Here is a 23,693-nt window from a genome sequence, read left to right as displayed (position 1 = left end):
GGAGCTGGCGGGCTACAGTCCATGGGGTCACAGAGTCAGACACGACTGAGCGATGTCACTTACAGCCAGAGAGAAAACACGGACACAGGTTTCACAACTGCAGGAACTGACTGCTGCCAACTAACTGATGAGAAGGAGACAGATTCCCCTCTGCAGCCTCCAAAAAGCAATGCCCCCACCAACACCTTGATTTCAGCCCAGTCAGACCTCTAATCTACAGAACCGTGTAAGTGGTAACTCGTTAAAGCAGCAGGAGATTAGTTCATACACACAACATCTCAGTTCAGTTCAGTCGCTCAGTCGTGTCCGACTCTTTGCAACCCCATGAATCGCAGCACGCCATAACATCTCAGTAAATTCAATTTATCTCCCCTAGAACTAAAAGAGTTTTTGTAATTCAAGAATTTAGGTTCCTTAAATTAAGCCTATATATTCTCTGAGTTAAAAAGAGAACATGCTCTCCCGACACGCTCAGACACGTGCCCAGCATCATCGTGCTTTTCTCGCTGTCATTGTTGGTCTGCACTCTAAGACAAGGGAATTTCTACGCTGTTCTCTGCTATTCTTCAGAATTATATCTGGAATTGTGGTTCCTCTTTGCTGCTTCCTCCATCAACTTGGATACACTCAGCCAATCAGAAACAAATATTTGGCAGAATTAATTAGAATCACAGTAGATGTCTAGAAATAAGTGTATGAAATGAAAAACAATAAATTCTAATCTGTGATTATATTATTCAGCTCAACATATGGATAATTCATTACTATTATTAAAAATAACTTTATTATTTAAAAACGGTCATTTGAATTCCATGTGGGATTGTTCAGTAATTATCTCTAATGAAATGCAGAGTAAGCATGCATAATAGAGAGTTCACGCTGGAATAACAGTTGAGTGCTGGCCCCCTGAAGCCACACCGCCTGATACAAATATCACTCTTTCCACTTACTCAGCACATGATTATACGGAGTTAGTCTCTTTCAAGGCTTCTCAAGTGGTGCTTGTGGTGAAGAACCCACCTAACAATGCAGGAGACACGAGAGATGCGGGTTCCATTCCTGGATGGGGAAGATCCCCTGGAGGAGGGCACGGCAACCCACTCCAGTATTCTCGCCTGGAGAATCCCACGGACAGAGCGGCCTGGCAGACTACAGTCCATAGGGTCACAAAGAGTTGGACACAACTGAAGCAACTTAGCACTCATACACCCTCTTTTAACTTATTTTTTGATCAGTTAAAATGGGAGTACAGTAAGTGAATCATAGACCTGTAGGCATCAAATTATTAACCCATACTAATGCTAAAAACTATGTATTGTGTATGTAAAAACAATTTTTTTTCTGACCACCCTACCCACACATGACCTACCAAAGATATGCAGAACAATGTGACTCCCTGGGAAGGGGGAGAAGCCCAGTCCCAGAGCCCCAGGCACACCTTCTGAGACACACTGAACCAGGACAGACTTTCCCGTTTTGAATCTGAAGGCAGCAAGCGCTAAGGAACAAGAAAGAGCTGTCTACCCCTGGGAGGTGGCATATTTACACAATTTTCATTGCTCGTGTGAAACTCAAATTTAGCTCTGTTTTTCTGGCTAAATCTGGTAACCCCGTGTGTTGTAGTCCCTGCCCTCTCCCAGTGGCAGGAGATCCTGGTACAGGGTCCTGGGCAGGACTGTCTTCTGTCCTTCCCCCAAAGACAGAGGGCTTTATTTCTAAACCTTCTTCAGACACAATGCATGCTCACTGGTGTCCCAGGGCTGACAATGTTTCAAAGCTCTCCCTGTGACATAGAGCTTCAGTCACACAAGGAAGAAAGATCTGGATGGGGCTCGAGGTTCTCCTGGAGTGGAAGCACCCCCTACTCCATGTCTGCACCCCCGCGGGGAGAGGGGGCTCTATTCAATCTCCTGCCCCTCCCGCCCCCGATCGCACTGATGGGAAAGTGGTGAAAGTCTGTGGGATGAGCCTGCGGAAGGGCACAGACGCTCCTCATATCCTTTGGAGCCTTCTGTTACAGAGAGTATAGCTCTTACCTACCTGTCTGGGGCCTGACGTCTTTCCACTGTGTCCCCCCACTGGTGGGCAAGTGCTGGTGTCCTTCTACCCTTGAAACGGCCTACCTTTCCTTGGATTCAGAGCTGTTTGGTTAACCTATAACCTCAGGTCTTTGATGGGTTCAAGGAAAGTTATAATTGTACAGTTTATCTAGATCTCACTTGTTAGAGTAGGAGAAACACTCCTTGTTTTCCGGATGTTTACAACTCCTCGTCCTTCTGTTTTTATTAGGACATAAAAAAGCACACAGCATTTTATTGTAATAAAGAAAATACAATACTTAGTACCTTATCTTTCTTATTAGCCAACTATATATTAGGGGCATTTTTTCACCAACAGTGTAACCACACAAAAGCTTCTGCCAAGGGCTTTTAGGAGCACTGAAAGCCATTTCTCTCACACACTTCTTGGCTCCAAGGAGCATATGCTGACCACAACTGGGGATGTCAGAACTACCAAACCGCTGAGGTTGAGATGGATGATAAAATAAATGATTTCAAGTTAAAATCTCATAGAGCCATCCTGAAGGCTCCTATTCGGAATACACAGGCATTCTTCCTATCTCTGCGAGTCAGTATTGCACAGTTTGCCTCCTCGCTGAGCGCTCCTCTCTGAGCGGATTTGAAATGTTGCTCGAGCAAGACACCTCCTGCACAACGCACATGATTTGCTCCCCGTGGGACTCAGAGTTGCCTCTGTCTGCTCTTTATGCCACGGCTACTGTCTTTTTTACAAAGACACTATCCTTGGTCTTTAACTCTTTTGGCCGTGCTGGGTCTTCTCTGCTGTGTGAGGGCGCCCTCCAGCCGTGGTGAGCGGGCTTCTCACGGTGGTGGCCCCTCTAGCTGCGGAGCCTGGATGCCGGGCACGTGGGCTTCAGCAGTTGGAGCACACGCTCAGCCGCCTCATGGCATGTGGAATCGTCCCGAACTAGGGATCAAAGCCATGTCTCCCGCAGTGGCAGGTGGGCTCAACCGCTGAACCACCAAGGCAGTGCCCTCGCTGCTGTTCCCTGCAACATACCTGGCTGTGGCTTCTGAAGCAGCTCAGCCGTCACTCGTGTTCAGTGGGGAAACGAGACACGTCGCGCACGCATGTGTCCCATCCGCTTTGGGTCGCTCTTTTGCTTCATTGCTATAACGCCACCTGCTATTCCTGGAAGACTTTATTTTATCCAACTTTCACTACTATCTTTCCATCTCCCAATCCCTATTTTTAGTACTTTACGTAAAATTGGAACAATAGTTTCATGTTTAAAAAAGTACTGAAATAACATGCTTATAACTATGACCTAATCATGGTGGTATTTGCTTACCACTCAGAACAAAGGTAGGAAAAATAATCACTTTTTAGAGCAACCAAAATGTCGTGATTTATGTTGTAAGATGCAACAAAAGTTACCACTGGGTTTCCTGTATTTCCTGGTGTAATTTAGCTCTGTATTTTCTACCTGGATGACCCAGAGGCATGTGAGACTCAGCATACCAGACGGCAGTTGTTGCTGCCCCATCAGCGCTCTTCCTCCTGTGCTCCCACCCTGCGAGTGGCATCACCGCGTGTGCACACACCCTAGCTACAAGCCTGGGGCAAACCTTTGGTCTTGAATTCTTCCAATTTCCTGCATCTAAGTCTTCAAGTCTTATGAACGCTCCCTCCTCCCCTTTCCCCAGCCAGGCCCCACTGCAAATCTTTATCGAAGATTCTCAGCATTTGTCATCTGGCAATGGCCTTCTAAGAGATCTCCCCATCTTCACTCTCACTTGCTAAAATGGTATCTTCCATAAAGCCCTCAAGATGCTCATTTTAAAATCCAAAACCTGCAAAGGGTCCCCAAGTTCTCTGAGGAGCCGGCACTTCCTGGCATGGCATATGAAGACGCCTCTAAGCTGCCCGGCCCCCCTTGCACTGGTGTCTCTAAGCTGCCCGGCCCCCCTTGCACTGGTGTCTCGCCTCTCTTTACTTTGCATTCCTTGTTGTCACCTTGCTAAACCTCCTCAGATCCCCAGCGTGCCACTGTCTCTCTTGTCAACATGACTTTTTGTCTATAATACCCTCTTTCGGACTGTCCTTCACCCAGGCTTCATCATCTGGCTGACGGCTGCCAGGATGCAACTTGGATGGGCCGCTCTTGAGCTGGGCGGGCTTGAGGCAGGATGAGCTGTTTGCTCAGCCTCTTGTCTGTAAGAAGGGAAAGCAATGCCAGCCTTTCTGCACGGCTAGGTTGAGCTAGAAATAGTAAATACAAGGGTCTGGCGGTGAAAAGCAGCACACGTAACTCAGGCTGCGGCGGAAGAAATCTAAGTGCTTTACGCCCATTAGCTCCTGTATTATTCCCACACTCAGCTCAGGAGTCACCTCCTCCATGTAGCCTTTCTTGAGTTCTCAAAACTTGATGAGATCTCTTTGCTGATCATTTTCTATTTGTCCCCCTGAATCCATTCTCACCCTTCTCTGTCCTGCAAAGCCCTGGGAGAGTACACGTGGAGAAGTCACGGGCTCCTTGGCTGGCCTCCAGGTTGCTTTTTTTAAGCGAGATCACAGAGCTGTTGGAGAGAGCGGCTAGGGTGCCTTTCCCCACGGCCTCCCTGACAGTCACGGCTCTGCCGTGGCTGCCTCCTTCTCTATTAGTTTGCTGGAACTGCTGCCGTATCGAAGCACCACAGCCTGGACAGGCAACAACTGTCATTTCTTCTAAGAGCAGGACATCCACGTCCCACAGTTCTGCAAGCCAGAAGTCCAAGGCAAAGGCGTCAGCTGGGCTGGTGCCTTCTGCGTCCTCTCCTTGGCCAAGTTCTCCCTGTGTCCTCCCCAAGAAGTACGTGTCTGTGCCCTGGTCGCGCCTTCTTATGAGGACACCAGGCATGACTGACCCTCCCACAGGACCTCATTCTACCTTAATCACCTTTGTACAGACCCTCTCTCCAAACACAGTCACCTTCTGAGGAGCTGGGTTGACCTCGACATACAGCTGGGGAGCACGACCCAGCCCACAGCACCTCCCCGCCTCAGCCCTAGCCAGGTGTCCTGGCGTCGCGGCTCCAGCCTCCACTGGGCTTCTGGCGGCCTCCCTTTCAGGCGCAGGTGTGGCAGCGGCGCCCCCGTGCTCCCCCCTGCTGCCAGCATCTGCGGTGGCCCTCAGCCTGGGTACACTGTCACGAGACAATTCCTCACTGTGGCCTCACGAGCTAGCCAACTGCATTCCATTTCCTGCTGGGACGCTGATGTGGTGCTACTCTGGGACGTCCCTTGCCTACCCTCAGCACTTACGTTACAGTATGGCAAGTGTTGACCCCCTGTCCGTGTTCCCTTTGGAACTGCAAGTTCCTCGGGGATAAAAACCATTCCTTTTAAATTTTGTACCTTTGGGTCTGTACAGTAGGTGACCAAAGTCTGCTGTGCAGTTTAACCACTGGCGGATGCTCCCTGCTGACTTTCCCTTATACCCTCTTGCAGTCTCACTTCTTTAGAACACTAGTACATCACCCCAGGCTACAGAAACAGCTTCTGAATGGATCTCACCCTTTCCCATCTCTTCCTCCATCAGTGCTGAGGACAGGCTAATCTTCCTAATCAGTGATGCTCAGTGGTGTCTATACTGTCCTAACCTACTCTGCCCATCACCACCAGCCGCCTTGCAACCCAGAAAAAACTTCTACTGCCAACTTTGGCTGCTGCTCACGAACCTCTTTCCACCTGAAGCAGTTGCCTTCCTTGCCTTCAGCTTGAATCTCACCCAGCCTTCTAGGGTGGATGTTCAGGACATCACTGTATCATAAGTACTGGCCCCAAACTAGATGAGCTTGGACTGAGAGCAGGGCTGAAGGGCTAGGCTGTGGTGAGTTGCCCTTCTGGTCACTGGTTAGGGGGAAGGTGTGTGAGTATCTGAGGATGGGCTGGATAACAAGGGAAAGCCTGAGACAGTAGGTGTGTTCTGCTACTGCTTATCTGTGTGGCCCTAAGAAACCACTGCTCATTTTGGTGCCTCAGCTGTCCAGCAGCTTAGACTACAATCTGACGGTCTCCAAAGGCCCTTCAAGGTCTGCAATTCGATTTTCTTCAATATACACCAGATTTGATTTGCTGATTTAGCTCATGATAAACTTCTATCTCTTAAGGCCACATTTCCCTCAAGAAAAAGGAAAAGAGCTTTCTCTTCACAGGCTGAATGTCTCCCAAACCTGTATGTTGTATGCCGCTTTTCTTTATCCGCAGTTTCTGTAAGTCCAGTCTTGTCTTGAGAATGGTACCTGTCAGTTTTGGCTCATAAGCAAGAGCACAGTCTAGGGCTGCCCTTGTTATGTCCAGTCCTGAGGGAAACGCATCATTCCATACGTTCCAACACTGTTGAAAAAAATATTTTATGAACTGAGAGTTTCTGAATGTGCAATAAGACAAGCCCTAAATAACCAGAACCTCTGAGCTTGAAACGCACACAAGTGTATGTGCCTGATGAGAACTTGGACATGAATGTATGTGTTTGAAGAGAACGCACACACGAGTGCACACACTTGAAGAGAACACGCACATGAGTGCACACGCTTGACGAGAACGCACACACGAGTGCACACGCTTGACGAGAACGCGCACACGAGTGCACACGCTTGACGAGAACGCGCACACGAGTGCACACGCTTGACGAGAACACGCACACGTGTACACGCTTGAAGAGAACACGCACACGAGTGCACACGCTTGACGAGAACGCGCACACGAGTGCACACGCTTGACGAGAACGCGCACACGAGTGCACACGCTTGACGAGAACGCGCACACGAGTGCACACGCTTGACGAGAACGCGCACACGAGTGCACACGCTTGACGAGAACGCGCACACGAGTGCACACGCTTGACGAGAACGCGCACACGAGTGCACACGCTTGACGAGAACACGCACACGAGTGCACACGCTTGACGAGAACACGCACACGAGTGCAATGCTTGACACGCTTGACGAGAACGCGCACACAAGTGTACACGCTTGATGAGAACGCGCACACGAGTGTACATGCTTGAAGAGAACACGCACACGAGTGCACATGCTTGACACGCTTGACGAGGACACGCACACAAGTGTACACGCTTGATGAGAATGCGCACACGAGTGTACACGCTTGAAGAGAACACGCACACGAGTGCACACGCTTGACGAGAACGCGCACACGAGTGCACACGCTTGAAGAGAACACGCACACAAGAAATGGGAAACGGAAGGACACATACTTTCACAGAAAAGAAGAGTCAGCTGAGGCAGTTCTGAGCACCTCCTCTAATCTCCTAAAAGCAAGCTTTACAAGCTCAGAGTATATCACGTTACATGGAAATCATTTATGTATTAAGTCCCTATTTCCAAATAACTTATGAATGAATGTGAATTAAGGATGGGAACAGTTTTGTTTTTATTTCTGTATCCTCAGCTTCTGGCACAATATGTAGAACACAGTAGGTTTTCAACAAATGTTAGTCGAATGAATGAACATGCCACCTCAGAGCTTGGAAACGGGGCCGCAGAGGACACGTAAGACGGTGCTCCCTGCAGAGCAGTGACTGGGCTGAGGACAGAGAGCAAGCAGTGAGGGGGTTGAGAAGAGAAAGAAGATTATGAATTAAAACACTTCTGTACCCAAACCTCCTGCTTTATGAAAATCTACCCACTTTTAGGAGTCTGTTTCCCTTGAAATAAATACTCATTCAAGCATTGCAATCTCTTCAATTTAATATTTTAAGGAAAATCTATTAGGCTTTCAGGGTTGCTCCGAGACAGTTTCTGTGGAAAATACTCAAATTGAACCTAACACAACTATTGATTTGTTTCGGGAAAGATCAATATGTATTTTTCTTCAGGGAGAAATACCACCATCGACTTTTCTTTAACCAATACTTCCCTTCTGGCAAGTGCCAGCTGCCAATGACGAGGGCAGAGGAGAGACCAGTGCCTGCTGGAAGCCGCCAGACCCACCCTGTAGTGGAGGAAGCAGGGCTCCTTTCCAATGTGGCACACCTGGAGCCATTTGTAAACAATTTAAACCAACTGCTTAAACAACAATTAAGTACTGTCTCTCATTTAAAGCCAATGTATATTTTCCCAAACATACCACAGATCAAGGGTCACCAGCTGTCCTGCGGCCAAGGAGTAAAGGGTTCCCAGGACGCAGGACATTCTATTCCAGAAAGAAGGGGACCCTGGGCAAACTGGACAAAAGGGTCCACTCATGAAAGACACTCTATCCTGAGTCCAAGGACCAAACTTCTCCTCTTCTTTATCTAACAACTAAACATTTTATAAATAAGAAAATGTTTAAAACTAAAAGGAGCAGAAAATGACTGATACAAACTAAAACCAAGTATTTCTTCAGAAACTAGGTAAAGAGGGCTAAGGGATTATCACCTCCACTCTGCGAAACTATGCAATAGCTAAGCACAGTCTGCCCACCACGGAGGAGGCACCTCACCTCTGGGCCCGTCACAGTCAGCTGTGTGACTGGTGATCAGAACAACACTTGTACTGACTCTGAAGTCCCAGAGCTGCTATTACTCAAGGAAAAAACCACACATGTACCTTTATAACAGAAAGAACCTTCATGCGCGGCTTGAATAAAACAACCACAAAGCAGAGGCCTTCCTGCCCCACTGGCTTGGCTGTTCTGACTGCAAGGAAAACAGCGAGATTTTAAAAGCAAAAGTTCACCTTATATTGTGCATTTTCATGATGTTCAACAGTTTGCAATAGCCTGTAATGAAACATAATCTGAATTTGTGTGTGTGTATATATATATATATAACTGAATCACTTTGTTGTACACGTGAAACCAAAACATTGTTGTAAATTCTATACTTCAAAAAACTGGACATGTTTTTGAAAGTACTGCATTGAGGAAAGATGTCCACAGATCGTACTGTCTTAGGATCAGTTATCTGTGTCTGTAACAGACAGCGCACTTATCCTCGGTTTGCTCCACAGACTGGGACAAGCGGGAGGGGACTGCCATTTAAAAGTCACAAAGTTTTCTCTGTTTAGAGACAGAGATCTCATATCCCCTTCAAAACTGTACCTTTGATAGGGTTAAAGCACCATCGTGGACGCTTTAAAAACAAAAGTGGTGAAATAAGCACCCCCTTGTACTTTGGAGCAGAATGGGAGAGAAACGGACGTCAATACAAAGTCAAGTGCAAGTGTTTTTAGATGGAGAGCTGCTCCAGCCTGTACAGTGTGCAAGCTGTGTGTTGGTGAACCAGGGTGTGCGTGGCCACAGGCCCCCTGCCCTTGTTCAGGGGTTACTGGATGTGAGAGAAATACACCCTCACTTCCTGTTAACTGAGCACGGCCCGTTCTGCAGTAACCCTACCCTCCCTGCAGCAGCTGCTCCTGTGCTAGCGGCTGTGCCTGCCATCCGGAGTGGACGCGCTGCGCAGAGAGGGCACGCGGGCCTGGCAGGGCTGGCAGAGTGCAGGAGACAGCGCTGGGAGGCGGCTTTGAACGGCAGCACGCCGCGCTGACAGAACCCGTCCTGTCTGGGTGGAGGCAGGCAGCCTCCTGCAGACCAAGAGGTGGTCAGTGAGAAGTCACCAGTGCCTTGTTGTGGGTAAGAAAACGATCCCGGTCTGTCAGCTAACCCGAGGAGCGCTTTACGTATAATGGTCTTTCCGTAACACACAGGGCTTTAAAGATGAATGACTAATCAAAATACTGACAAATATTAATAAACTGTCAACAGAGTGTTGAACAGTGACACCATTATGTAATATGAAATGGACTTCCCCCTCACAATAAGTGAAATTTCTCTTGGGACATTCCATCCTCTGAGGAAACCCCCTTCTCCCTCCAGCCCCCTACCCAGACACCTTTTAATGTCTTCAGATCCATTCAATTTCTGTTTCACATAAAAGGGGAAGAAAACAAACAAACAGAACTGACCAAGACGAGCTCTTCAGTAGGGAAGAGCTGCAGAGTAACATTTAGCAGATGGGGGGCAGTTTCTCTGAAGGGGAGCAGCGTTTTCCTTCTCTCTATCGCTTTGGGCTGCCCCAGGCCCCAGAGGCATTTGAAGAAGCAGAAGTGTGCCTCCAAGAGGGCAGCTGGATGCGTAGGTGTGGTAAATGCAGACCAACGGGACCCTCTGACTCGGGACACTCAGGGAATATCCCTCTCCACTGGATCACAGTCATGTGGCCACTCTGAATAGGATTTCATGAGGGTTCGGAGATCATGAAAATAGAACTGCAGAGAGTGCAACTGTCTGTGTGCCCAGATGAGCTAGCGTGAGAAGCAAGGCCCAAGCTGTCAAACATGGGTGAAAAAGACAATTATTCGACTAATCTAAAAAGACACTCGTTGTTCAGATTTTGTCAGATACTTTGGGCTGGGACCATCAACTGTGAAGACTTTTTTGGTTTTTTCACCATGGAAAGTTTCGAAGGACCTGTTTGTTGTCTCAGGTAGACCATCCAGATAGAAGGAAATGCAAGCCATCCCAGGGAAAAAAAAAAAAAAGAACCACAGCCAACCGGCAAGATGATGTTCATAAACCAGGAATGCTTCCTAACCAACGCTCAGAGAACAAAGGATGTCAAGGGCAGAACTGCAGACTGTACTGGGCTCTGCCGACCACAGCTATGGCTGCAGATTGGGAGGAAGACCACAGAACTCTTAAGACACTGCAGGAAATGCCTCCCCCTCCCTTCATCTCCTCCTTCGCCTTCCCACTTCTGTCTCTTTCTCTCCAGTAGACACAGCATCGATTTCAAGAGGACTTCAGTCACTCCCAGATCACAGCCATCCCACTTGGAAACCCGCTGCTGTAGGGAAGCCGCGCCAGGCAGACTCAGCATTGGCAGAGGGGCTGGCGAGTCAAGGGATGAGTTACTTGTGAGCCTCACGGCTGGGTGACTGCAACAGCCTCTCAGTCACATTTTCTCTCTTTAGTCAACAAACATCTAAAAGCTTCCCCACACAGCAGGGCTTATTTCAGGAGCTGGACACTGAGACTGAGGACTGCTCCCGTGAAGCGTGCAATTTTGGAAACCTAGTACTACCTATACACAGACACACGTGCTATGACCACAGGCTGACAACACCATCACCTTCCTCCAGCGTTAGGGACCTGGGCTCTGTCTTACTCCCCCTTGCCCGATGCTCTGCTCTATAATCTGCCGAACAGCTGGCCGTCCTCTGCCAACTCTGTTGGGGACTCCATGTGTCAACAGACTCCCAACTGCATGCATGCCAGGGGCCCCCCATTTACCTCTCCCAGGCTCTCTCTCACATCTCTCTGCCCTGCTCACCTGCCTGGGTGTTCATTCCTCTTGCTGTCTTCCCCTGACACCACCCTCTTCAGAAGTCAATGCTCTGAGATCTGAGGTCTCCAAACTTCTTAAGTGGAAGGAGGAAACCAAGCTCATATTCAGGAGAGTGTGTGGAGGGCTGGAAATCAGTGGCCTTTTAAAGGCTGAGGTCATTGAAGGGCCCATCCTCATGGTCAAGCAGTCAACTGGATGCCCACTCTCTTTCTAGACAGCTGGAGAAGCAGAGAAAATGTTTTGTATTTTTGCTTCAGTAGTTATAGACTCCACTTCCTTTTACTTCTGTCCACAATTCATTAGGTTCCGGCTTTTAAATAAAAAACTCTCAGTCAGTCATATTTGGCTAACTAGCTTTTCATTTTAACTTCTTCTTAATTTGCTCTAATCTGACAATGTGGCCTGAGGCTTCTGCAGAGGGCTGACATCATCTATTAGTGTGTATTTAAGTGGTTATCAGTGGGAGAGACAGATGGAAAGAGACACCGATAAAGACATTTCATCCCTAAAAGATATCCCTGTAACCCCACTGCACAGAGGGTAGTGGCAGGAGGTGCACCTGCTCCCTGGGGCTGGAGGCTCTTCTCACAATCCTCTGGGGGAGGGGGCCCCTGGCACACAGGAGTAGAGGCCAGGGGCACTGCTGAGCATCGCATTGCACACAGGACAACCCCACAAGAAAAAAAAGATGCAGCCCCAAATGTCAGCAGTGCCGAGGCTGAGACACTCTGGACCACAGTACATTAAAAAAGCCAGGGAACATTACTTAACTACTTCCCGCTTGCGCCAAGGTTTATCTCAATTCTCCGAACTGTCAGTAACACCCCAAAGGGCTCGGCTGCCTCTAATGGCTGAACTTCTGCTTGTGGTCTTTTACCCACTCCCACCTTAAAGTTCAAAGTTATTGCTCACTGAACTCACCACTAACTGGTTATCCTTAACCACATGTGCATGGTTCTGGTTGGCCCACATGACTAGTAACCGTTCCACATTACGCACACATGAAACCTTTGTTGGGGAGTTGCTGCCAAAATCTGTGATGCTGGCTGTGCTGAGAGACACGGAAATAGCAGGAAGATAAGTAAAAGCAAAAATCTTGTGTGGCATGAAATTCCACTAGGCTTATCAATTTATTAGAGAACACAAAGGAACAAATTCTACCTTAAATGTGACAAAAGTCAGCTTCTTCTAGGCGTCTTTGTCTCTCCCTTCCTTCCATTATCAGGGGCTCTAAGGAATGAGGAGGAACCAGGAAGGAGCCTGGAAATTGCCTGACACCAGCGCAGCATGAGAGCTGAACCTGAAAATCTCTGGTCTACGAAAACGAAAAGAGAGAACCAGGACCTGTCAGAACGGGCCAGACTTTCTCTTTCCCTTTTCTTTAACTTGAACTGCAAAACAATGGCGATTACTAGGTGGGGTCAGGTTCAAGGAGAAGGTGGATGCAGTACGGGAAGACTCTTATGGAAAACCTTCCCCAACACACACACACTCACACACACACTCATGCACTCTCACTCACATACTCATACACACACACTAACACACACACACATACACACACATACACACACATACACACACACACACTCATACACTCACACTCACACACATACACACACACTCACACACACATACACTCACACACACACTCATGCACTCTCACTCACATACACTCATACACACACATACACACTCACATTCACACACACACACACTCATACACTCACACTCACACACTCACACACACTCATACACACACACTCACACACATACACACACACTCACACACATACACACACATACACACACATTCACACACACATACACACTCACACACTCATACACACACATACACTCACACACACTCATACACACACATTCACACACACTGACACACACACTCATATACACACACTAACACACACACATTCATACACACGCACTCACACACACATACACACACTCATACACACACTAATACACACACACACGCTCAAACACACACACACTCATACACTCACACACATACACTCATACACACACTCACACACACATTCACACACACACACATTCACTCATACATACACACACACATACACACACATACACACACACACTCGCACTCTCACATACACTCACACACACACTAACACACACATACATTCACTCACACACATACACACACTCACACACAAACACACACACACACATACACTCACACACTCACATACTCATACACACACACACACGCACACACACACATACATTCATACACACACACATACACACACACTCATACACACACACTAACACACACACACATACACACATTCACACACACTCACACACGCACTCACACACATACTCACACATACACACACTCATACACACACACACGCTCACACACACACACTCCTGCACTCACACACTCATACACACACTAACACACTCATACACTAACACACTCACACACACATTCACACACACACACACTCACATACACACACACATACACACACATACACACACTCATACACACTCACTCACACACACACATACACACACATACGTACACTCACACACATACACACATACACACTCACATTCACACACACACTCATACACTCACACACACATAACACGCACACTCACAAACACACTCACTCACATACACACACATACACACACTCACACACACTCACATACACACACACTCATACACACACACTCACACACATACACACACACACACATACACACACTCACACACACTGTCTGCCTCTTCTGACTTCTGATGCTAATGCTGTCACCTTTTCTTACTTAACCAAAAGTCAGAATCTGAAATGCGCTCTGGGCTTATGAGTCCTGTAGGCAATACTGAATGTAGGCCAGAGTGCCACTTCTGACGGTTAGGAGGCAGCCAGAGCTGGTTCTGAGCTTAAGAGAGATTGTTAAGCAGCTGATCTGAGCTAGAAAAATAAATTTGTGAGAAATAAGAGAAAGAAACTGTTCCAAGTGAGCGGCAGAAAAACAGCGGGTGCGGACCTGTCACTTATGGGCAAAGCACCGACATGGATTGTGATTTCACAAGCTCACCTGACTACTCGAAGCAACAACAGCACAGCAGAGAAGGGAAATAAACGTCACTCGTTGATTTCGGGGTAGGATCTTTGTAAATTTTCAGGAGGGGAAAAAAAAAATAACAGTTCAGAAAAGTTGATCATCTTGCCCAACAGCACTCTGAGATTTAGGATCAGAGGTTGGTCTTGGGATTCCCCAGGCAGTCCAGTAACCATGCTGTGCTGTCTACACAAGAACGGTGCAGAGTAGAGGAGGAGCTGCCCAGGTGATTGGGAGGTCAGAGGGAAAAGAGGGTGTCAAGGCAGGAGGGAAGGAGCACTCCAGAAGCAAAGGGCGGGGAGGGTGCTGTCTGGTCTGGATGCCATCCTGCCCACGGGGGCCATGGTCGCAGCACGCGGAGGGGGCGCTTCCTGCACACGGGGCTCTGGCGCCTGCTGTGGCCCAGGAGGCATCGACGAGGAGGGAGATGACTACGATGGGGTCTGCAGGCTCCTTTCAAAGTGTCAGCACGCCTCAGAGTGACACAACTGCCCTCTGGAACGTGTTACCTTATTCAGCAAGCAGTTACTGAGCACCTGTGTTGTGCCAGGCACTGTTCCTGGCCATATGAATAAAACAGACCCTTAAAAGACAGGCCCTTTTCCTCTGGAGGGTCTTCTAGTGAGATACAGGAAAATGAGCAAATAAATATGGGAATGTCTGATCATGCTAAGTGCTATGAAGAAAACTGCACAGGGTAATATGAGAGGGACTGGAGGGTCTCCTTTGGACTGGGTGGCTAGGAAAGCCTCTTTAAGGAGGCGGCATTTGAGCTGAGCCCTCGAAGACAAGAGCCAGTGACAGCTGAGACAGCTGGGTAGAGAGCGCAGCCCATGCGAAGGCTCAAGGACAAGGTCAAGTGACCATGAGACCAAGGGTGGCAGGTTCAAGGAAACACAGAGAGTCCTTGTGGCTGTGACTCTGGGAGGGAGGAGGAGCAGATGAAATGAGGTCATTGGGGTGAGCTCAGCCATACCAGAGGGATGCATCTGTCCATTTAACAATGATCAAGCATCCACTAGGTGCAGGGCATTGCTGAGGATATGAAAAGGAAAGATGAAACCCCTGGTTCGAGGGTTCTGTCTGCAGGGAAGAAGTCAGGAGTTTAGCAGGCGTGCAGAATACTTACACAGTTGTGTTAGAGAGTATTCCACTCCAGGCAGAAACACGATGTGGACATGACCGTGGTGCTTAGCAAGGGAAGGGGCTTTCCAGAAGCACTTGAATCAACACACCCATGCACCTACTCGAGCCAGTTTATAATCTGAAGAAGGGAACGCACTAGCCGTCCAAAGTCACGGTATGAGGTCTCAAATCCGGACATCTGCTCCGCTGGGGTCGGGAGGTGAGGTCATCCCAGAGATGAGTCACCGAGCCCACCTTTCGCCACCGGGTGAGCCTTCTCGGTCTTCGTGGGTGGGGCAGGGCCGTAGGAATCCCCCCACCCGGCCTAAATCGGGCGCACTCAGAAAACCCAGACAGGGGAGCTGCCAAGCCCAAGGCTCTGATTAGCACCTGATTCACCCAGGCAGTCAAGGCTGGGCGGCGACTGCTGGGAACAGGCCCCCAGTCTCCCCGGGGAAAGGCCTGCGGGAGTTTTGGTGACCGGGATCCCAGGGGAGCCTCCGTGACACTCCCCACCGGGTAGGGGCGCGCCTGCGTGACCACCGGCCCCGCCCAGACTCAGAACGCGCACGGCGGCGGCGGCGGCGGCGCGCGTGCGCCCTGGCCCGGGCCTCCGCGGAGCCCCGGTCCCCAGGCCCCAGGCCCGGCCGCCCAGGCGCCGTCCTTCCGGAGGGCTCCGACCCCAGGAGCCCTGTCCCCGTCCCCGCCCACCACCGTCCCCGGGAGACGACTCCCTGTGCCCTGGCCCAGCCTCCAAGGAGTCGTGCCCACAAGCCCGGGGGTCCGGCGCGACCGGCGCCCAGGTCACTGGGGGGCGGTGGGGGGACGTCGCGAGCCCCTTCCCCCAGGGGCGCTGGCGCCTCTGCCCGGCGGCCGGGGAGTCCAGGGGCGGAGGGCAGGCAGCCGCGGAGCGGTCGGCCCGGCCGGGCGGTCGCGAGCCCAGCCCGCGGTGCGCGGGAGCGCGCTCCTCCCCGCCCGCCGCTCGGGCCCTGACTGCGCCTGCCGCCGCGCGCCGGGCGCCAGACCGCGCGGCCGCCATGGGGAATGGGATGAACAAGGTAACGGGCCCCGCGCCTGCCGGGGCCCCCACCCCGGCCTGCCCGCGCGGGGCTTTCGCTGCGAGGGGCGCCCTGCGCGCCCGGGCCCAGAGGGCGGGGGCCGCGCTTCCGGGCGGGCGGCGCCCGACCTGCGCGCCGGGCCGAGCGGGGAGGGCTGCGGTTTCTGCCTGCTTCCCCCCACGCCCCTCTCGCGCCGCTTCCCCCCCAGCTCCGCGCCGCTGCTAGCCAGGGGAGATAAGGGTCTCCTCTTCGTAATGCCTTCTTCCCAGGCTGCTTACCGTGGGCGGATAACTTTCTTTACGGACAGAAAAGTTGACAGAGGCCTAAGTCCTGGGGTGCCTGTGGCTGCCCGGGTGTGGGGCACAGATTCGAAGCTGCCTCCGCGCGGTCGTGCGGCTGCTCCCCGCCTCTGCTCGGCCGGCCCTCCCTGCCCAGACCCCCACCCCGGCTGCGCCTCTCGTGCGGGGAGGGGGCCGGACTCCAGCGGCCTGGGGCAAACACGGCGACTGCCGGCTGAAAGAAGAGAACACAGAACTTTTTTAAAAAGCCCTCATCGAAAGCTGTCTGTTCTCGGGTGTTTGAAGCGGGCCTGGACCAAAGGGTGGACTCTGTCCTCTTCTCCTCCCCGCGGACCCCACTCACCCAGGGTCCTGCCGGGGGCGTCCACGGCCGACTCGTGGGCCCCGGGTTCCTTCGGTGTCCGCGGCCGAGGCAGGCAGGGAAGGTGCCGCAGGGAGTACCCTGTGTACCTGCCTAACTGCTTACCTGCCACGTTCACCGTGTCATTGAGACTCGGTTTACAAAAGGGCGAGTGTGCGGTTTAGGTCCGCATACCAGAGGATTTTGTTAACCAGGGTCATACCTTGCGAGGGCTTTTTGGGGGGAAGGCGGGTGACAGTCATCAAGTTTGGAAAGAGACTGTTTCTTTCTTGGATAAATACTTGCATTATGTCTCCATTAGCACTGGAAGCCATCGGCACCGTGAACTTTTTCTTTTTTTTTTTAGTGAAAGCAGAACCTTGAAGGGTCCTCTGCGAGGCTGTGGGGTCTGCTTGCCTTCCCGTTAGTTGTGATTATGCCTCAGGTCTATTTTGGTGTTTTTCCTAGTTTTCTCCACTTGAGGTGTTCACACCCCACCTTTTTCAGCATTTAATTTGTAGTATTTTTCTATTAAAACTGAAAAAACATACTTAGGGATACAGATCATTGCCTAAGTGTCCAAAATTATCTTCAGATTTTTAGCCAAAGCTGTCTTTTTCATACATGATTGTTACCTTTCAAAGAAAGCAGTATGTTTCTTATTAATGTTGTTAACATAATCATCTTGTATTGTAAGTAGAACCAGTATCTCCAAGGGAGAGAAGGGGAACCGTGGGTGAAGATTTAGAAGCACCTTTACGTCAGTGAGTTTTTATTGTGTGCTCACTGTTAGCCAGGTGCTAGTTGTGGGGGCCAAGGGAGGGTGCCGTGGTGAATGACACAGACAGGTCTTTCATGAAGCCTTCGGTCGAGACCAGCAGCTGCCCAACAGAAATATGATGTGAGCTATGTGTGTAATTGAGAATCTTCCAGTAGCTACATTAGAAAAGTAAAAACAGTTACATGATATATTTTCTTTAACTGAAATATTGTGAATATTGTCATTTCAACATTTAACTAATAGATAAAATCACTGTTTTGTATATATATATTTTGTACTAAGTCTTCAAGTCTGGTGTATATTTGATGCTTAAATGACATCTCATTTGGGATCAGCCACGTTCTAAGTGCTCAGAGTCACTGTGGGTAATGGCTGCTGTATTGCATGGCAGCGTGTGTGTGCATGTGCACGTGTGTGTGCATGTGCGCGTGTGTGCGATTTGAGAGAGAGAACAAACACACGGTCCGGAGGAGTGGAGGCCCCAGAGGATAGAGAGTCAGAAATAGATGTGATGAGCACAGCCTGGAAGCAGTGTTCAGTGCAGGCCAAGGATCATGTGGAATAAAGATGTTTAAGCTGAGATCTGAAGAACTGCTCAAAGTTGCAAGATTGTTCAGTGGCAAAGTAGGCTGCTGGAAGCCAGAAATTAAAAGCCTTAACTAGAACTTGTTCGTGTATTATTGTGTAACTTGGAACTAGGCTTCATTTCCTCTATAAGAAAAGGAGTGGTCTGCAAACCCAGTGGGAGTAGTGTAAGGTGCTGGCCGTAGAGATGCCTTTCTGAGAACATTCAGAGCCTGGAAACACAAGCCCTTGGAACTGAAAACTTGATTTGCAAAGTGTGTGGGTCCTGAGGTGCCTGGCACAAGATTTATTTCCCATTTCACAAAAATCGGTCATCCTTGGCAAGGAGAGCTTATGAGCCAAACAATGCAGATTCTGTTCTCACTGTTTTGAACACAGCAGGTTTTATTTCTGACCCATGTCCCTGTGGAGGGTCTTCTCATCGACGCGTGCCAGTCTGCTATGTGGCAGGACATTGTACCCATGCCAGCTAGGTGTACATAGCATTCTACGCAGCTCAAGAAGGGCAGGGGAAGAGGCGTTTGCATTCTGTGCAGTTAAAGATGATGAGGAGACAGAGAAAAGAGTGCAGCAGTTGTTGACTTTTTTTTGAGTCTCATATTATGTGCCTGCAGCCCTAGGATGTCAGTATGCCTTATCTGACTGTTTGTGCAGATTGGGAAATGGTCACTCAGATTAAGTGGTATGACTAAGGTCCTAAAGCTAGGAAGTGGCGGAACTGGTTTTGAACCCAGCTGCCACTGATTTTGATGATAGTAGAAGTCTTTACTTTAAACTAGAATGCCAGTTTAATCCAAGTGATTTCTAAAGACACTGGAAAATAACCTGAAAAGAGCTCCCCAGAGTCCCAAATTAGTTGTAAAATAGGAAAAAGCCATCTCCTGTCTTCCTTCATGTTTGATATGGATAAAGAGGAGATGGGAAGGTTAGGCAACCAAGACTGGCCAAGGTGTGTGCCAAGGCCTGTTTTGAACTTCATCACGTAGGGTAACTCATCGAACACCCAGACTGCCATTCCATCCCTAGGCATTTACAGGTACCCAGGCCAGAGTCACCCACTGGGTGAGTGGCAGAGCCTGGACTCAAGGCCCGGTGGCCTGGCTCTTTTCTTCATACCGACTGCCTAGCTGTGCTGCTAAAGGCCAGTCTGGCAAGTGCCTCAAGTAGGATCAGGTTAAACTCAACAGGTTGCTGCAAGCAAATGTGTTTCTGTGGAGTCTTTGAAAATTCCTAGTTGAGTCCAAGCTCTCTCTAGGGTCTGACCACAACATCTTTTGGGGAAGGACCTGTAAAGAAAAGTCCTCATTCTCATCTTATTAGTCTTAAGTACAATGATAACTGATTAAAAACAACAATCAGATCTCTCTGGGTAAGCATCATACTAGAGAAATGTGCTCGTTTTTATCTTGTCAGCCAGAACCAATGACCTAACAGTGGGCTGGAGCATTGCCCTCCTGGGGAAGCTTGTGAGCACCAGGTTTGGCTCAGTTCATCAGTCCTGTTCAGGGACCTCTTTCCTCACTGCCCTGTCTTCCCTGAAAGCAGCCTACCTGGTAGAAGTGATGCCACCCTAGCCTTTCATGGGAGACTTGCTCTTGGCAGTGGGAGGTCAACCCTTCCCTGAGTGCATTGCCTTGCTATGAGAAGTGCACTGTTGTGAAAGAAAGGGGCACAGCTGTCAGAAAGCCTGATGTGGGGTGTCCACCACCCTGCTGTTCCCTGGGTGTGTTCTTGAAGGAGTCACTCAGTGTTCCTAAGCAGCAGTTTCTTTATTGCCCTCGATTAGTAGGGATGGTGGTTTGCTTAGCTAGTCTCCTTATTTGTTTTAAAATGAGTACAATGTTGCCTCCCCCAATTACTACCCAGATTCTTGGAGAAACAGATGAGAATGTACAGGAAGACAGTTTCTGCAAACTGCAAAGTACAGATTACTGTTGTTGTTTAGTCGCTAAGTCATGTCCTGCTCTTTGTGACCCCAGGACTGTAGCCCACCAGGTTCCTCTGTCCATGGGATTTCCCAGGCAAGAATACTGGCATGGGTTGCCATTTCCTGGAGCAGTCATCTCAAATGAGATCTGAGTGACAAGCAGCCATCAGGTAGACGACGGGGCACCAACGCCCTCATCAGAGGGAAAGGACTTGCTCCCTTAGAGCCTAGGACATCCTCACATGGCACGCACAGACCGTCTTTGATCTGTCCTCACTTCTCGCCATGGGGTGATGACTTCACTTCCACTGTGTGCTCAATTCTGGCTTGAGTCCCAACTCGGTGATGTCACTGATCAGCCGCTTCGCCCTCCATGAGCCAGGAGGAGCCTGAGCCTGCTGGAACGTTGTTTCATTTCATTTTCTCTTTCTTTGTCCTTAGGGATTACCAGCAGCAATTATATTGGGGAGATCTACTGGTCAAATATTTAGAGTTTTAAGTTTGAGTTGAGGCTGACTGATGTAGACATTTAAAATTTATGGGCTTTTTATTCTCCTTGAAAACAAAAATGTAGCTTCTCTCCCTGTCAGTGCCCAGTTCGCCAGCTTTCCTGGGTCTTGTTTTGCAGCTCTATATGGAAGAAACTACAGAAGCTGGGATTGAGCAGTTGGCTCAGATGGTAAAGAATCTGCCTGCAATGCAGGAGACCTGGGTTTGATCCATGGGTTGGGAAGATCCCCTGGAGGAGGGCATGGCAACCGACTCCAATATTCTTGCCTGGAGAACCCCATGGACAGAGGAGCCCGGCAGGCTAAGTCCGTGGGGTCGCACGGAGCCAGACGCAACTGAGCAACTTAGCATGCAATTTGCTTTCTATTTCCAGCGCTTGAAATTGTAATTTACTCTCCCGGTCTGGAAAATGGAGTTGAAAGTTTACTCACTCAACTCTGTCCTCCCCTTACAATCAAAATATTTGAATGCATATAAATGAGCAGCTCGCGTGGTTTCAGGTGAGTTGCCTCCCTGATGTTGGTGAGGGCAGACCTCTATCCTTGCCGGCGCTCGGCCCTGGGCGCTGATCTCCTTCAACCGTCCCACGCCCCCAGCCGGCGCAGTTGGCACAGTGTTGTCGGCCTCGACCTTCCCAGAGCAGAGAGGGGCAAAGCGGGATCTCTCAGGCCTCACCCACAGTGGTTTTCTGTCTCTCTCTTCTTTGCCTGGCCCCTCCCACCTGGCTCATGCTGCTCATCCATTCACTGAAGAGACATTTCCCTAAGTAGAGATCGGCTGATCTTGAAGCAGCCGCTCAGGGTTAGAGAAAATGTATTAACAGACACGACGCAGACAGCATACAGGGTCATAGTCATTTACCCCAACATTTGAGGGTTTCAAAAATAAACAGTTGACAGTGTTTGAAGATGGAGATGTTTCCCGTGAGACCTAGATGCTGGAGCTGGGGAGCCTGACTTGTGTCTCCGCCTCATCACCTCGGGGTGTGGGGCGGAGGCTAAAGGCGTCGAAACCCCCATCCCTGAAGGACAGCCCTTGTTGAGGTATCTAATTTCCCAGAGCTGTTTGGAGCCCTGGGAAGTTTAATCTGGAGTCACACGGTCAACTTGGCACCTTGAAGGCAGGTTCAGGAACCCTCTGGGGGACAAAGCCAAAGGTGGGGGGTCTCTGAGAAGCTGTGTCAGTAGAACAGATGGGAGCCGGACAAAGGCCTGCACCACGGTTTCCAGAGGAGCAGACTGGTTGGGATTCCAGGGAGGTGCGGAAGCCGCCCCCAGAGCGGTGCCGGCGCGGCTGCTCTCCCAGGTGGGTGGGGCTTTGCTGCCCGGTGACTTGCTTGAAGATTTGTGCAGTTTATTTACATTTGTGCATTTTTCTGGGTTGAAAGGCCTACCAGATGCCTAGTTGTAGGCAACAGAATCCAAATGAGTCTGCTTGAGGTGAAACAGGGCAGAAGGCCGGGAGGGCTGGAGAACCAGATTCAGGCAACTCTGCCAGGAGCAGATCCTAGGACTGGTCTGGGGAGAGCATCTCTGCAGCTGCCCCAAGGTGCTGCCGCTGCTGCCACTACCAGTGGGCTCTGTGGGTTCTCCCAGCCCTGCGCCCCCGCTACCAGGCAGGGTGCTGGTGGGTGCTGCGCTGTCTCTGCTCCAGTCCGGAGCAGCCACAGAGGCCTGCTGCCGCTGAAGCAGAGAGCCAGTGGGCTGGAGGCTGGTGCTGCCTCCCAGGCTCCAAAGTGGGGTCTTCCAAGTCTCAGAAACCAGTACGCAGCTGTCAGTTGCAGGGTTTGTAACTCTCAAGCAGACCCATGGGATGAAGGGCCCCAAGCAGTGAGGGTCTCTGCCTTCTCTAGAGAGAATGCTGGGAGCAGAGCAGGCGACATTCCAGGGTGGAGCTGCTCGGGGAGCCTGGGCTGTCTGGCTTGGTGGGGACTGAAGAGAAGTGGGGTCCTTCAGGGGCAGGAGGCCACGGTGAAGGTTTCCGTTTGGCCTCCGTTTTCTTTGGAAAGGGTTTGCCATTGAACATTTTGATCTAGAAGAGGACCCAACGAGAATGTGGCTTTCAAAGGTTGATTTGATGAAATAGGTAAGCTCAGTGGCCACTTCTGCAGCCTATGAGGTTCCAGACTGGGGTCCTTGGCCGCATAGCCAAGGGCCAAGGGCTGTGATGGGGCTGAGGGTAGTGGCGTGCAGGGGGCTGAGCATTGAGAGGAGAGCTCCAAGGGGTTCGTTCAGCACCCATAGAGTCGTGGTTCAAGGGTAGCAGAGCCCAGAGGTGAGATGTTCACACGCCCGTTTCTTCTGTTTAAAGATGATATGAAACGTATTTGCTTTTGTTTACTAGATAAGATAGTAGAAGTACAAAGAAGAGAAGGAAAAATGGGTCAGAAAATCTTTTCCCCAATTAGGCCCCTTGAATTTCTGAAGAAACTGATTGGAGTAGTGTGTGTGCACTATATGGAAACGTGTCCTTCCTGACCTCCAGACCCCAGCACCCCATCAGGGTGAGCACCAAGGAAGGCATTCCTTCATACTCAATTTGATGTTTCTGAGATACAGTAAATACGAATACTTCCTTCTAACCGCCCCGCAC

Source organism: Capricornis sumatraensis, chromosome 22, assembly GCF_032405125.1.
Source record: "Capricornis sumatraensis isolate serow.1 chromosome 22, serow.2, whole genome shotgun sequence".
NCBI classification, from domain to species: Eukaryota; Metazoa; Chordata; class Mammalia; order Artiodactyla; family Bovidae; genus Capricornis; species Capricornis sumatraensis.
Note: the sequence above shows the minus strand (reverse complement) of the source record.